Source organism: Mustela nigripes, chromosome 5 (genome assembly GCF_022355385.1).
Source record: "Mustela nigripes isolate SB6536 chromosome 5, MUSNIG.SB6536, whole genome shotgun sequence".
Taxonomy (NCBI): domain Eukaryota; kingdom Metazoa; phylum Chordata; class Mammalia; order Carnivora; family Mustelidae; genus Mustela; species Mustela nigripes.
The window spans coordinates 62,579,130-62,595,301 of record NC_081561.1 but is presented as its reverse complement, the minus strand read 5'-3'; the positions used below and the strand labels follow the sequence as shown (position 1 = coordinate 62,595,301).

General features: G+C 40.0%; 1 long non-coding RNA gene across 1 annotated transcript in view; it reads right to left on the bottom strand.

Annotated features, from left to right (window-relative positions):
* The window catches only part of LOC132017305 (uncharacterized), a 39,229-nt gene extending 23,433 nt beyond the window's left edge, over positions 1-15,796 (bottom strand). Inside the window, exon 1 of the long non-coding RNA XR_009404228.1 lies at positions 15,421-15,796. This is a non-coding gene — a long non-coding RNA (uncharacterized LOC132017305). The remainder of the gene's footprint in view (positions 1-15,420) is intronic.
* Positions 15,797-16,172: the final 376 nt, after the last annotated feature.

Here is a 16,172-nt window from a genome sequence, read left to right as displayed (position 1 = left end):
GGGAACAGTATATACTGTCATGCTGAAATATTTTATTGTAGGCAACAAAAGTTTCATTACACATTTTAATTCAGTTAAGTCTGACTGAATGACTACAAATTGAAAATTCTGAAAATCACAATGTCCATGTCCATTGGTAGGATGTTACATCTTTTTTGGACCCGCAGTATACCCAAATCTTGAGGCCTGCTGGAGGAAGATCAGGTTTTACTTCTGGATCCCACAAATCAATGGTTGTTTCTAAAGCCACATCGGATACCAAAGTCCACTGGGATGATCTCAGAATTTGTCATTAAAGTAACAGAGAAGCTTTATCAGATAAAACTTTCCGAAGAGGCCAACCTTCATGTCAGTGCATGCACCTGAAGAACTGTGTGGGCTGGTGAAAAATCCTGCATTTTTGTATGTTTACAATATAAATGGGGTCTGCCTGCAATGATTAAAGAGAAGGGAAATGACCTAGTGTCTGTCATCATCTCTATATACTGTAGATAAAATTGGAGCATTTGAAAATTTAGAACATTGCCTGCCTAGTTAACTGAACATGGCAGCCATGGTCACTTCCCCCCAATCTCATTAGTGAGGTTGATGAAGGAACATGAGGTATCCATGATAGATGTGCATCTGTCCAACTAGGAAGGCTAAATTTGCCACAGAAACTGCCCCAGCTCAGGTAGCAAAATGTAAGTAAAAGAACTTCTTATCCTTCCTCCAACCCTGGAACCTAACATGTTCAATATTTCATGTCCCTCGCCTCTACTGTGAAGAAGTTAAGGACTGTTCTGGGAGGGAACTGGAGGAACTTCAAGGTGTCTACCATGGAGAACAGTTTGACACTGTTGATCTGTACCAATCTTAATACTAGAAAGATGGAGGTGGAAGAACCATGCTTATCATTTTGAAGACAATAAGCATCAACTAGTAGCTGTGGAACCTCACATAAAATCACCAAACCACGTGAGAATGGAACAGTATGTGGGACTCTTGGAGGATGATTTTCCTATAGGAAAAAAGCAGGTGAAAACTCCAGGTTGATTCAGCTATGATGCTGGGGAAGCCTGCTATCAAAATCCACAACTGAAAAAGAGCAAGGCACTTAAATAGATGCAAGGAAGAATGGGTAAATTATACAAATCTCCTCACTTTGTCCCCAAACACTTCAAGGAAGAATTACCTCGGGGGAGGAGTCAAGATGGCGGAGAAGTAGCAAGCTGAGACTGCTTCAGCTAGCCGGAGATCAGCTAGATAGCTTATCTAAAGATTGCAAACACCTGAAAATCCATCGGCAGATCGAAGAGAAGAAGAACAGCAATTCTGGAAACAGAAAAACAACCACTTTCTGAAAGGTAGGACCGGTGGAGAAGTGAATCCAAAGCGACGGGAAGATAGACCCCGGGGGGAGGGGCCGGCTCCCGGCAAGCAGCGGAGCAACCGTGCACAAAATCAGGACTTTTAAAAGTCTGTTCCGCTGAGGGACATCGCTCCAGAGGCTAAACCGGGGCGAAGCCCACGCGGGGTCAGCGTGGCCTCAGGTCCCGCAGGGTCACAGAAGGATCTGGGGTGTCTGAGTGTCGCAGAGCTTGCGGGTATTGGAACAGGAAAGCCGGCTACAGAGACAGAGCCGACAGTAAGCTCACAGCTCCGTGTTACCTTGAACCGGTCGCAGGCTCGGTGAGCTCGGAGCGCGGCCGGAGGTCAGGCAGACGGGAGTAACTGGGCGCTGTTCTCTGAGCGCGCACTGAGGAGTGGGGCCCTGGGCTCTCGGCTCCTCCGGGCCGGAGACCAGGAGGCCGCCATTTGTATTCCCGTCCTCTGGAACTCTACGGAAAGCGCTCAGGGAACAAAAGCTCCTGAAAGCAAACCTGAGCGGATTACTCACCCCGGCCCCGGGTAAGGGCGGTGTAATTCCGCCTGGGGCAAAGACACTTGAGAATCACTACAACAGGCCCCTCCCCCAGAAGATCAACAAGAAATCCAGCCGAGACCAAGTTCACCTACCAAGGAGTGCGGTTTCAATACCAAGGAGAGCAGCAGAATTCCAGAGGAGGAGAAAGCCAAGCACGGAACTCATGGCTTTTTTCCTGTGATTTTTTTTAGTCTTGCAGTTAATTTAATTTTTTCTTTTTCATTTTTTTTTTCTCGCCTTCGGGTAAAATTTTTTTTTAACTGTTACCTTTTTCTTTTTTAACGATTTTTTACTAGTTTATCTAATATATATATTTTTTCTTTTTTACATTTTTCTTAGGTGTATTCTTTTTTAAAAAATTCTTTTCTTTTCTTTTCTTTTTGTTTTTTGTTTTTGTTTTTTTCTTTCTTTCTTCCTTTTTGAACCTCTTTTTATCCCCTTTCTCCCCACTCACGATTTTGGATCTCTTCTAATTGGGTTAAAGCATATTTTCCTGGGGTTGTTGCCACCCTTTTAGTATTTTACTTGCCCCTTCATTTACTCTTATCTGGACAAAATGACAAGACGTAAAAATTCAACACAAAAAAAAGAACAAGAGGCAGTACCGAAGGCTAGGGACCTAATCAATACAGACATCGGTAATATGTCAGATCTAGAGTTCAGAATGACAATTCTCAAGGTTCTAGCCGGGCTCGAAAAAGGCATGGAAGATATTAGAGAAACCCTCTCGAGAGATATAAAAGCCCTTTCTGGAGAAATAAAAGAACTAAAATCTAACCAAGGTGAAATCAAAAAAGCTATTAATGAGGTGCAATCAAAAATGGAGGCTCTAACTGCTAGGATAAATGAGGCAGAAGAAAGAATTAGTGATATAGAAGACCAAATGACAGAGAATAAAGAAGCTGAGCAAAAGAGGGACAAACAGCTACTGGACCACGAGGGGAGAATTCGAGAGATAAGTGACACCATAAGACGAAACAACATTAGAATAATTGGGATTCCAGAAGAAGAAGAAAGTGAGAGGGGAGCAGAAGGTATACTGGAGAGAATTATTGGGGAGAATTTCCCCAATATGGCAAAGGGAACGAGCATCAAAATTCAGGAGGTTCAGAGAATGCCCCTCAAAATCAATAAGAATAGGCCCACACGCCGTCACCTAATAGTAAAATTTACAAGTCTCAATGACAAAGAGAAAATCCTGAAAGCAGCCCGGGAAAAGAAGTCTGTAACATACAATGGTAAAAATATTAGATTGGCAGCTGACTTATCCACAGAGACCTGGCAGGCCAGAAAGAGCTGGCATGCTATTTTCAGAGCACTAAACGAGAAAAACATGCAGCCAAGAATACTATATCCAGCTAGGCTACCATTGAAAATAGAAGGAGAGATTAAAAGCTTCCAGGACAAACAACAACTGAAAGAATTTGCAAATACCAAACCAGCTCTACAGGAAATATTGAAAGGGGTCCTCTAAGCAAAGAGAGAGCCTACAAGTGGTATACCAGAAAGGAACAGAGACCATATACAGTAACAGTCACCTTACAGGCAATACAATGGCACTAAATTCATATCTCACAATAGTTACCCTGAATGTGAATGGGCTAAATGCCCCTGTCAAAAGACACAGGGTATCAGAATGGATAAAAAAACAAAACCCATCTATATGTTGCCTCCAAGAAACACATTTTAAGCCCGAAGACACCTCCAGATTTAAAGTGAGGGGGTGGAAAAGAATTTACCATGCTAATGGACATCAGAAGAAAGCAGGAGTGGCAATCCTTATATCAGATCAATTAGATTTTAAGCCAAAGACTATAATAAGAGATGAGGAAGGACACTATATCATACTCAAAGGGTCTGTCCAACAAAAAGATTTAACAATTTTAAATATCTATGCCCCCAACGTGGGAGCAGCCAACTATATAAACCAATTAATAACAAAATCAAAGAAACACATCAACAATAATACAATAATAGTAGGGGACTTTAACACTCCCCTCACTGAAATGGACAGGTCATCCAAGCAAAAGATCAGCAAGGAAATAAAGGCCTTAAACGACACACTGGACCAGATGGACATCACGGATATATTCAGAATATTTCATCCCAAAGCAACAGAATACACATTCTTCTCTAGTGCACATGGAACATTCTCCAGAATAGATCACATCCTCGGTCCTAAATCAGGACTCAACCGGTATCAAAAGATTGGGATCATTCCCTGCATATTTTCAGACCACAATGCTCTAAAGCTAGAACTCAACCACAAAAGGAAGTTTGGAAAGAACCCAAATACATGGAGACTAAACAGTATCCTTCTAAAGAATGAATGGGTCAACCGGGAAATTAAAGAAGAATTGAAAAAAATCATGGAAACAAATGATAATGAAAATACAACGGTTCAAAATCTGTGGGACACAACAAAGGCAGTCCTGAGAGGAAAATATATAGCGCTACAAGCCTTTCTCAAGAAACAAGAAAGGTCTCAGGTACACAACCTAACCCTACACCTAAAGGAGCTGGAGAAAGAACAAGAAAGAAACCCTAAGCCCAGCAGGAGAAGAGAAATCATAAAGATCAGAGCAGAAATCAATGAAATAGAAACCAAAAAAACAATAGAACAAATCAACGAAACTAGGAGCTGGTTCTTTGAAAGAATTAATAAAATTGATAAACCCCTGGCCCGACTTATCAAAAAGAAAAGAGAAAGGACCCAAATAAATAAAATCATGAATGAAAGAGGAGAGATCACAACTAACACCAAAGAAATACAAACTATTATAAGAACATACTATGAGCAACTCTACGGCAATAAATTTGACAATCTGGAAGAAATGGATGCATTCCTAGAAACATATAAACTACCACAACTGAGCCAGGAAGAAATAGAAAGCCTGAACAGACCCATAACCAGTAAGGAGATTGAAACAGTCATTAAAAATCTCCAAACAAACAAAAGCCCAGGGCCAGACGGCTTCCCGGGGGAATTCTACCAAACATTTAAAGAAGAACTAATTCCTATTCTCCTGAAACTGTTCCAAAAAATAGAAATCGAAGGAAAACTTCCAAACTCATTTTATGAGGCCAGCATCACCTTGATCCCAAAACCAGACAAGGATCCCACCAAAAAAGAGAGCTATAGACCGATATCCTTGATGAACACAGATGCGAAAATACTCAACAAAATACTAGCCAATAGGATTCAACAGTACATTAAAAGGATTATTCACCACGACCAAGTGGGATTTATTCCAGGGCTGCAAGGTTGGTTCAACATCCGCAAATCAGTCAATGTGATACAACACATCAATAAAAGAAAGAACAAGAACCATATGATACTCTCAATAGATGCTGAAAAAGCATTTGACAAAGTACAGCATCCCTTCCTGATCAAAACTCTTCAAAGTGTAGGGATAGAGGGCACATACCTCAATATCATCAAAGCCATCTATGAAAAACCCACCGCAAATATCATTCTCAATGGAGAAAAACTGAAAGCTTTTCCGCTAAGGTCAGGAACACGGCAGGGATGTCCATTATCACCACTGCTATTCAACATCGTACTAGAGGTCCTAGCCTCAGCAATCAGACAACAAAAGGAAATTAAAGGCATCCAAATCAGCAAAGAAGAAGTCAAATTATCACTCTTCGCAGATGATATGATACTATATGTGGAAAACCCAAAAGACTCCACTCCAAAACTGCTAGAACTTATACAGGAATTCAGTAAAGTGTCAGGATATAAAATCAATGCACAGAAATCAGTTGCATTTCTCTACACCAACAGCAAGACAGAAGAAAGAGATATTAAGGAGTCAATCCCATTTACAATTGCATCCAAAACCATAAGATACCTAGGAATAAACCTAACCAAAGAGACACAGAATCTATACTCAGAAAACTATAAAGTACTCATGAAAGAAATTGAGGAAGACACAAAGAAATGGAAAAATGTTCCATGCTCCTGGATTGGAAGAATAAATATTGTGAAAATGTCTATGCTACCTAAAGCAATCTACACATTTAATGCAATTCCTATCAAAGTACCATCCATCTTTTTCAAAGAAATGGAACAAATAATTCTAAAATTTATATGGAACCAGAAAAGACCTCGAATAGCCAAAGGGATATTGAAAAAGAAAGCCAACGTTGGTGGCATCACAATTCCGGACTTCAGGCTCTATTACAAAGCTGTCATCATCAAGACAGCATGGTACTGGCACAAAAACAGACACATAGATCAATGGAACAGAATAGAGAGCCCAGAAATAGACCCTCAAATCTATGGTCAACTAATCTTCGACAAAGCAGGAAAGAATGTCCAATGGAAAAAAGACAGCCTTTTCAATAAATGGTGCTGGGAAAATTGGACAGCCACATGCAGAAAAATGAAATTGGACCATTCCCTTACACCACACACAAAAATAGACTCAAAATGGATGAAGGACCTCAATGTACGAAAGGAATCCATCAAAATCCTTGAGGAGAACACGGGCAGCAACCTCTTCGACCTCTGCCGCAGTAACATCTTCCTAGGAACAACGCAAAAGGCAAGGGAAGCAAGGGAAAAAATGAACTACTGGGATTTCATCAAGATCAAAAGCTTTTGCACAGCAAAGGAAACAGTTAACAAAATCAAAAGACAACTGACAGAATGGGAGAAGATATTTGCAAACGACATATCAGATAAAGGACTAGTGTCCAGAATCTATAAAGAATTTAGCAAACTCAACACCCAAAGAATAAATAATCCAATCAAGAAATGGGCAGAGGACATGAACAGACATTTCTGCAAAGAAGACATCCAGATGGCCAACAGACACATGAAAAAGTGCTCCATATCACTCGGCATCAGGGAAATACAAATCAAAACCACAATGAGATATCACCTCACACCAGTCAGAATGGCTAAAATCAACAAGTCAGGAAATGACAGATGCTGGCGAGGATGCGGAGAAAGTGGAACCCTCCTACACTGTTGGTGGGAATGCAAGCTGGTGCAGCCACTCTGGAAAACAGCATGGAGGTTCCTCAAAATGTTGAAAATAGAACTGCCCTATGACCCAGCAATTGCACTATTGGGTATTTACCCTAAAGATACAAATGTAGTGATCCAAAGGGGCACATGCACCCGAATGTTTATAGCAGCAATGTCCACAATAGCCAAACTATGGAAAGAACCTAGATGTCCATCAACAGATGAATGGATCAAGAAGATGTGGTATATATACACAATGGAATACTATGCAGCCATCAAAAGAAATGAAATCTTGCCATTTGCAACAACGTGGATGGAACTAGAGCGTATCATGCTTAGCGAAATAAGTCAAGCAGAGAAAGACAACTATCATATGATCTCCCTGATATGAGGAAGTGGTGATACAACATGGAGGCTTAAGTGGGTAGAAGAAGAATAAATGAAACAAGATGGGATTGGGAGGGAGACAAACCATAAGTGACTCTTAATCTCACAAAACAAACTGAGGGTTGCCGGGGGCAGGGGGTTTGGGAGAAGGGGGTGGGATTATGGACATTGGGGAGGGTATGTGATTTGGTGAGTGCTGTGAAGTGTGTAAACCTGGTGATTCACAGACCTGTACCCCTGGGGATAAAAATATATGTTTATCAAAAATAAAAAATTAAAAAAAAAAAACAAAAAAACAAAAAAACAAAAGTGACCTCAACAAATTTTTTTTTTTAAATTGAAATCATCCAGACTGTGTTCTTCATCCACAATCAGATTAAACTAAAAATAAAAACAAGAAAATAAAATAAAAGTCTCTAAGCACTGGTAAACTAAACAAACATGCTTAAAAAAATCCACATCTCAAAAAGGAAGTCTCAAAGCAAAAAGATAAAAAGAAAAACATATATAGTACACACACACATTCTCACTCACACACTCAAACACACTCACGCGTGCGTGTGCACACACACACACACACACACACACAAGCAATACTGAAAAGGAAACTTATAGAACTTAAACTTTATATTATAAAAGAAGAGAAGTCTCAAATCAATCATCTCAGTTCCCCCTTTAAAAACCTAGAAAAAAACAAAACAAAATCAACACAAAGTAAGCAAGAGGAAGGAAATAACAAAGAAAAGAGCAGAAAAAAATCTATGAAATTGGAAACAGAAAAACAACAGAGAAAACCAATAAAAAAGCTATTTTTTTTCTTTTTTAAGATTAATACAATTGACAGACCTCTAGCAAGACTAACAAAAGAAAAAAGAAAAAAGAACCTTCAACTTAACATATCGAAACCATAACGAAATTTCGGCTATCACCACAGACCCTGTGGTCATCAGGGGATGCTGTGAGATTACTATGAACAGCTCACACATGTAAATTTAACAAGTTAGTTGAAATGGACCAATTCTTTCTAGAGCATAAATTACCACAACTTTCCCAAAATAAGAGAGATATTTGAATAGCCCCATTGCCATAAAGAAAATAGATTTTATAAGCTAAAAACTCCTGAAAAAGTATTCTCTAGGGCCAGATAATTTTACTGACGAACTCTACCAAACATTTAAATATCAATGCTATACAATCTCTTCCAGAAAATGGAAGAGAGAACACTTCTCAATTCATTTAAGAAGCCAATATTACTTTGATACTAACACCAGACAAAGACAGTACCAAAAAAAAGAAAGAAGGAAAGAAGAGTAAAAATCAGAATCCCTTATCAATATGGATATAAAAAATTCTTAACAAAATTATCAGCAAATAGGGACGCCTGGGTGGCTCAGTTGGTTGAGCAGCTGGCTGCCTTTGGCTCAGGTCATGATCCCAGTGTCCTGGGATCGAGTCCCACATCGGGCTCCTTGCTCGGGAGGGAGCCTGCTTCTCCCTCTGCCTCTGCCTGCCATTCTGTCTGCCTGTGCTTACTCTCTCCCTTTCTCTCTCTCTGATAAATAAAATCTTTAAAAATAAATTAAAAAAAATTATCAGCAAATAGAATTCACTAATACATAAAAAGATAACCTCAAAAGGTTATGTACTATATGATGTTGTTTGTGTAACATTTTCAGAATGACAAAATTATAGAGATGGAGAACATGTTAGTGATTGCCAAGGGTTAGGAACGGTGTCATGGTGATGAGGGGTGAGACAATCATTGGGTAGCATGGGGGACATCTTTGTAGCGATGGAATAGTTCTGTATCTTGACTGAGGTGATGGTTACACAAATCTACACACATGAGAAAATGACATAAAACTATGCTGCATTGTACCAATCTGTTTCTTGGTTTTGCTACTGTGTTATGTAAGATGTAACCATTAGGGGAAACGGGGGTGGTGGTGGTGGTACATGGTACTATGTACCCTCTTTGTACTTTCCTACAGATCTGTGATTATTTTAAAACAAAGAGCTCCAACATCACTTTGTATCTCAGCCAGCAGACTCATCATGCCAGTCTCTGTGTTCACCCCACTGCTGTTTCAATGCCCTAGGGAGTGTCAGTTCCCACCAAACTTTTTCTCAAGTTTTAATATTCACAGCTGTTTCTTCCCCTTAATAAACTAGAACTCTGCGGCAACGTTAACAGTGAAGCGGTAAATTTGTCCTTAGCTCATAAAGTCAATGTTTTTCCTTTCTCTTTTTGGTCTCTGCTTCACCATCTGGTGAGCCGAAACCAGAAAGGCCATGGAGAGGAAAGTGTGCTTGGCAGCATCAGGCCTGGATGTGGTGGCGTCTGTAGCCTTTCTCCCAGAGACGATCCAGATCTCAAGCCAGAGTTCACATGGTTGGGTCTAGTGTCTCAGCTGTGTATTTGGAAGGTGAAGAAAAGCCAACACTGCTGGCTGGAGAGCAGATATTGGGAGCCCAAAGTGTCAAAGCTGCCGACTGGAGATGGGCCTGAGGCAGACGGGAGACCAGGAACACCAGGTGCAGATCAAAACCCAATTACTTCTATAACAATCTTCTTATCAGGGCCCTAATTGCTCTAAGAATAGATACTGAAAGTAGCAGGCTCCTGCAAGGTGATTTCATTTATTCCTAATTTATTCAGGCACCCCTGAACCATTTACATATATGCAGCACGATACAAGCTAACAGAGTACTTGCACAGGTATGAGTGCGCGCCAATCTTCCAACCTATGTGCACAAAGTAACCAGGGTAGAGTTAATAGGTGAAGTAAGTGGTCAAGGCCAGGGCTGACCGCACAAGGAAGCTGCTGCTGAGGATTTGGGACGGCACAGAAAAAGATTTTCCCCCACTTCAACCACTGCATGCATTCTGACCATGCTTGAGTATTTTGGGGGGAGAAAGGCAAAAGGAAATCATAGTGGACGCACAAAGACTGACCTTTGGAATCTTTATTCCACTGAAGGCTGATTCATTCCCAGAGCTGCATTTGACCAAGAGGGAGAGCCATTCATTGTGTATTTCCACTAAAATAGCTTCTTAGAAGTCAAGCTAATTATATGCCAAGATATGTCTTTGATATCCTAATTCAGTCTAGGGCTCTCTTTTCCGTTATACCTCAAAGCCTGTCTCCACACTGGAATCCTGCTGTCAGTCATCTCTCAGCCCTCAGAGCCTAGCACAGCGCTGCTGTGCGGGAGAAGGAGGACACACGTATTATGGTTTTATTGGCTGCTAAAACTGGGTGATGGTAGAGCCCATCCTTGCCTAAGCATCCCTGGACACCTGGGACCTTTTTGTCCAGACGATTGACTCCTGTCAGCAACCTCATTACAAGTTAGACTCATCTCAGTGACCAATGTTCAGTTTCTTCAACTCCTCACCTCAATTAAAGCTTCAGACTCCTTCTGCCCCACAGGGAATGAGCTTGTGCAGAGTCTGGAGAACTGAACTTAAAAGCCGCTAGGTATTGACACCGGTGAAGCAGCTTAAGCCAGTCTGAAGCAAGGCATTTGCAAAGCTCAATAATGAAACTCCAGCTCCCAAGAATAAGGCTGAAAGACAGCATCTTAAGAGACCTTTCAGAAACTCCTAGTATATAACTTGCAAGGATCACAACTACAAGGCACCAAGTTTCTTACAGCATTTTCAGCATATCTGCACATGGTTGACCTCAAAATTCTGAGACCGGGCAAATTCAGGAACATGAGTACCAGCACTTGTATGTAACACACACTCTAGAGTTTATGAAAAATGCTCACACACACCACACTCCTTTGGTCCTCGGCAAAGCCTGTGAGGGAGGCAGAACGGGCCTGCAAATGTAAGAACCTTGCCCATTAGCGTATGGAGGCTTTACTGTCTTAACGTTAAATACTGACCTTTTCATCTCCCCCTCCATCTCTGAGAGCAAAATGCTTCATCTAGTTCTTAAGGAAATACGCCACACAGTGAAACCAATGACTATCCATTTTTAGGGAGTTTTGTTTATATATAGTTTTCATTTGATGGATCATAAAAATCACTCATAAATACATTTAATTCCTATTATTTCTTTTCAGCCAATATCACCAAATAATATAATGCACCAGTAAGACTCTCTAACTGATTTAAATTGTGCTCAGTGATTTGTGCCTTTGAAAATACCTAGCTTTTCTTCTTTTTCTTTTCTTTCTTTTTTTAAATCTTTTATCTTTTATCTTTTTTTTTTTTTTTTTTTTTTTTTGTAGTTTTAGAGTCAATAGGAAGCAGAAGCAAAGAAAGTTGAGAGGAAAAATGCTTAAGTACAAAGCCTGGAGCTGGGTGGGCAGAAGTAAAATAGCTCCAGGCGATTGCTTAGGCTCCAGGCAGCTCCACTTAATCCTAGGGAGTCCAAGGACACAGCGTTTCTCCTATACCCAACATTTACCACTCAGCAGTCTTCTGAATAATCACAAAAGTCAGGGGGCAGAGGCAGGGTGGTTAGTTAAAAACCAAAGTTCTACAATTCCTTTGTTAACTTTTGAGGATTGAAGGGAAAAAAAAATCTATAATAGCCATAATGCTATAAGCAGGAATTCCAAGTTCCTGTTCAATTGCACATCAAGGAAGTTATCACTCAATAAAAAGCATGCCATCTATATATTAGGTGTTATTCTACAGCCATCTCAAAGTCTCACTAAAATATTTCCTTTGTAATGAATAGTTCATAATTAAAAATTCAAAATTTTGAATGGATAACTCAGGATTGTAAAATGGAAAGCATACAGGGAAATAATCTTCTTGACACTCAGTTTCCTGCCCTGGAAGACTCTAGCATTAACAGTATCTTTAGTATAGCATGGCAGAATGGAAGCAAATCTGTAACATATTCTAAATTTTTTAATTTTTTTTTTTTTTTTACTAAATGAACATCATTTTACAAATGGCAGGTTCACCACCACTTTTACCTTTTAACCCTTTACTTAACGTAGCTTCAAGGTTTCAAAGGACCCGAAGGAATTCCTCTTTCTCTCATGACTGTATAGTATTTCATTGTATGGAATGTACAATATTTAACCAGTACCCTACACCTGGCCTTGTTTTAAAATTTTTGCTATTGTAAACAATACTGTAATTAGTTGTCTCTTACATGCATCATTTTGGAACATATATATCTTAAAGGTAAATTCTTAAAAGGGGAACTGCATTTGTGCATTTGTAATTGTGATCAACATTGCCAATCTTTTTCTCTTGCCAAGTATGTGTTGATATCCAGCTTTCAATCTTTGCTGATTCTTAGCATCCCAGAATGCTTTGGTTTGGAGTTAGTCCACGACAAACTTTATCAATGCAGTGCGTCGTGGCACAATTCGTCACACATCTAAGAACCCTCATGTCCCTAGGAAACTGAGCAGAATGGCCAATTTGGAAGAATAAATACGGGAAGTAGCTTCAGTCTTTAGATGAGACTGGAAGCACTGCAGGTGATATTCTAACTAGAGCTTACTATATGTCTCTGATTCAATCTGACAGCCTAAATACTTCCAGTGATGCTTCAGTAGAGACATAAGCATGAGTCTTAAAACATGTCTCGAAATTTGCATTACATTTGCTTCAATTCTGGCTGCTTTCAAAGTTCATTCACAAAAGGCAGTGGATTCCAGCTCCCTCCTCTCAAAAGGTAAACGTGCCTCACTGTTATTTTGTTTGTGAAAGATAATGGATTTGTTTAACTGAAACACTCAATCGGTATACAGCTGCTCCAATACCAGGCAGAGTCCTAAATGTTCCATGCACATGTCAGTATGTAAAATGCTCTCAAATTTGGGATGATGAACTTAAACATACATGCCTTAAGGCCCCAAATCTTAAGCAGACATTCCTGCCTTTCAGGTCATCTGTTTTCATCTGAAACAAGGATACTGTGGCAACAGCTAGCAATAACAATGTCAGCTTGTCCTTTCAGAGAAACATTGTTCTTTTTATATTGAAAGGATCAGGAGCTCTATAACAGATGCCAGATTGTGTCCAGAGGAATTCACATTTCTGGGTGTAACAATAGCTTACTCATGAATCCACAAACGAGTGCCGTAACATTTTCATTTCAAGAGTGACATCATCAAAGTCGTCTGCTTGTATCTGCCTTGCCTACACAGATACCTTTGTTATGAACTCACTTGGTTTAGCTTGTATATCTTCTACATCACTCATAAGTCATTTTTCTAAGAGACCTGATTGTGGGGTATCAGCTTTGATAAGCTTGCACTTTCTCATGTGCTCTGGACGTATTCCTGCTGCATTTTAAAGATGTGAGCAAAACTATTGTCTCTTCAGTGCTCCCAAAGGCTGGGGACAAAGCAGTTTAGATGGTGTTGCCTTAGCTCTGACCCCATGTACTGATTCATCTAGTGGAGTCTGTCATGGTCTGTCACTCAACTGCTAAACAATGGGGCTGGGCACACAATCTTGAAATAATCTTTTAGGCTGACTGGCCAGGTCCCTTTCATGTGGGACAGTATCAGAGGTAGTAATAAATCCAAATCCTTGGTGACAATATAGTTTTCTTTATTTGTTTGGTCACTTGAGTTTTATTTTGTTTTTCAGGTAGCCTCTCCACCCCTTCCCCCAAGATGCCTGGCTCCCCTGTCTGGAAGCAAATATCACCAATTTCTCAGTGAATCCTTCCAGAAACATCCTGTGCATACACAAGCAAGTGCATCCCTAACTCAAATCATATGCAACGGTATTATAGTATTCTTTTATTATTTCCTCATTGTCTGCCATTAGACACTCCTTTAGAGCAGGCAGGGGGTAGCCAACAAGATTATAACATATATTTCAAAAGCTACATGTTAAATCAATACTTTTCCTCTGAGAAAGAGTCCTTTGCTCCTTCCTAGGATTTTATCAGTTCCTTGTATTATCAGGAACCCACTTATAAAACTTCTCCTAGCTGATATCTCCTGGGGAGTTTCGAAGCATTTTTATTATGAAACTCTTAGTTTCATAATAAAAGCAGAATGTTTCCGTCACTATCAGCCTGTATTTTGCCTTGTTTCTGTTATCTCTTACTGTATTATTTTAAAGTAAATCCCAGGTCATAATTTTTCCTGGGAAGACTTTTTCAAAATTGAATAAGAATACCCATTTCTGAGCATATAATTCATTAGTATCTTCCTTAAGCCTAGATAGAACCTTACTTGTGGTCAATCCCACAATAACTATCTTCCCTTCTCGGTGTGGTCACTATCATAAACCTGTGCTTTTCAGCAGCTCTGTGGAGAACTTTTTATAGATAGGAAACCAAAAGTTGGGATGCCTGGGTGGCTCAATCAGTTAGACATCCTACTCTTGATTTCAGCTCAGGTGATGATCTCAGGGTTGTGAGATCAAGCCCCATCTTGGGCTCCATGCTGGACATGGAGCCTGCTCAAGATTCTCTCTCTTCCTCCCCCTCTGCCTCTTCCCCACTATCTCTCTGTCTAAAAAAGGAAGGAAGAAAGAAAGAAAGGAAGAAAGAAAAAGGAAAGAAAGAAAACCAGAAAGAAACCCCAAAAAAGATTAGAAATGAATACGGCGCAGAGGACCAAGAACAAGCCCATAAAAAGGTACTCTTTCTATGGAGATACTGGGAATAGAAGAGGTAAGGAATAATAAACAGAACCAGAAGAGAGGTTAGATATTTACACACACACACACACACACACACACATAATAATTTGAACTATGTGGACTCTATTAGGCAGGCTAGGGAGAAGTGATGCTTAAAGCTCTGGCTGGAATAAAGAAATAACATGTTTGGCTAAATGCCAACATGGGCAGGATGGGTCAGGGCCAACCTTCCAGCCTGAACTGAAGTGCCAACAACAATAGCACTAGAAATCAGCACACACATACAGTGCATAAGCACTCACATGGATATTTAACAGAAGAAGTTTGCACTGGATTAGTGAGACTTTACAAATAAGACACTTGTGCAGCAGAGTTTCTCCTCTTTATGACTCCTGGGAAGGTTTGCACCAGAATGGAAACTGGTTCTATCAAAATTTTCAAGAAATGTATTAGGGTAGGGTAACTCCTAGCCACACAAAGCACAAGAAGTCACCTTAGGGGAAAGCAGAGTTCCTAGACTCTAGGTTGTAGCTAAAAGAAAGGAAATAAAGAGCTACTCACCAGAAAGAAAAATCACTGATGCTGGCTGTCACTGAAGAAATCATTTATGAAAGGAAATCTTGACTCCAGAAATGGTCTGCGTCTGGGAACAGGAATCTAGCCAAGGGATCCAGGCCCAGCAAGATAAATGTCCAGGTGGAGGGAAGTGAGAGAACCTGACTCACAGAAGGTCAGAGAAAAGTAGTCTGGGAAAACATGCTCTTTTTTTCTCTTAAAATGGAGCATATTCACTAATTACTCTACATTGAACTTTGTAGATCTTAGACCAAAGGAGATTTCTTCCAGGTATGAAAAAGGTACAGTTGAATCAAACCCTTGTTACACTGGCATGTCTTAGACTATGTCAGATTCTGCCCTAGAGTTCACTGGAGTCTCACTAAACCAATCTCTAAGGGTGGGGAGTGGCTCAAAGGTAGGCTTAAAAGAGAAATTATAGAGCTTGTTGCTGATTCAGAGAGCAATTGCGTGTCTCCAACGGGACTATTTACTGGTGGTACCAAGCACTGCCTAACTCTGGACTACAGTGAAAAGGGCAGACAAATATTTATTCATGGAAGAGACACTAATTATAAAACCGTATTATGATCTTGTTAGCACAGCACAAACTATTCTAGCCAAAGGTATTTCATGACCTTGGCTTCAATATTGCATGAGGTAATTCTTTTTTTTTTTTTAATTTTTTATTTTTTATAAACATATATTTTTATCCCCAGGGGTACAGGTCTGTGAATCACCAGGTTTACACACTTCAC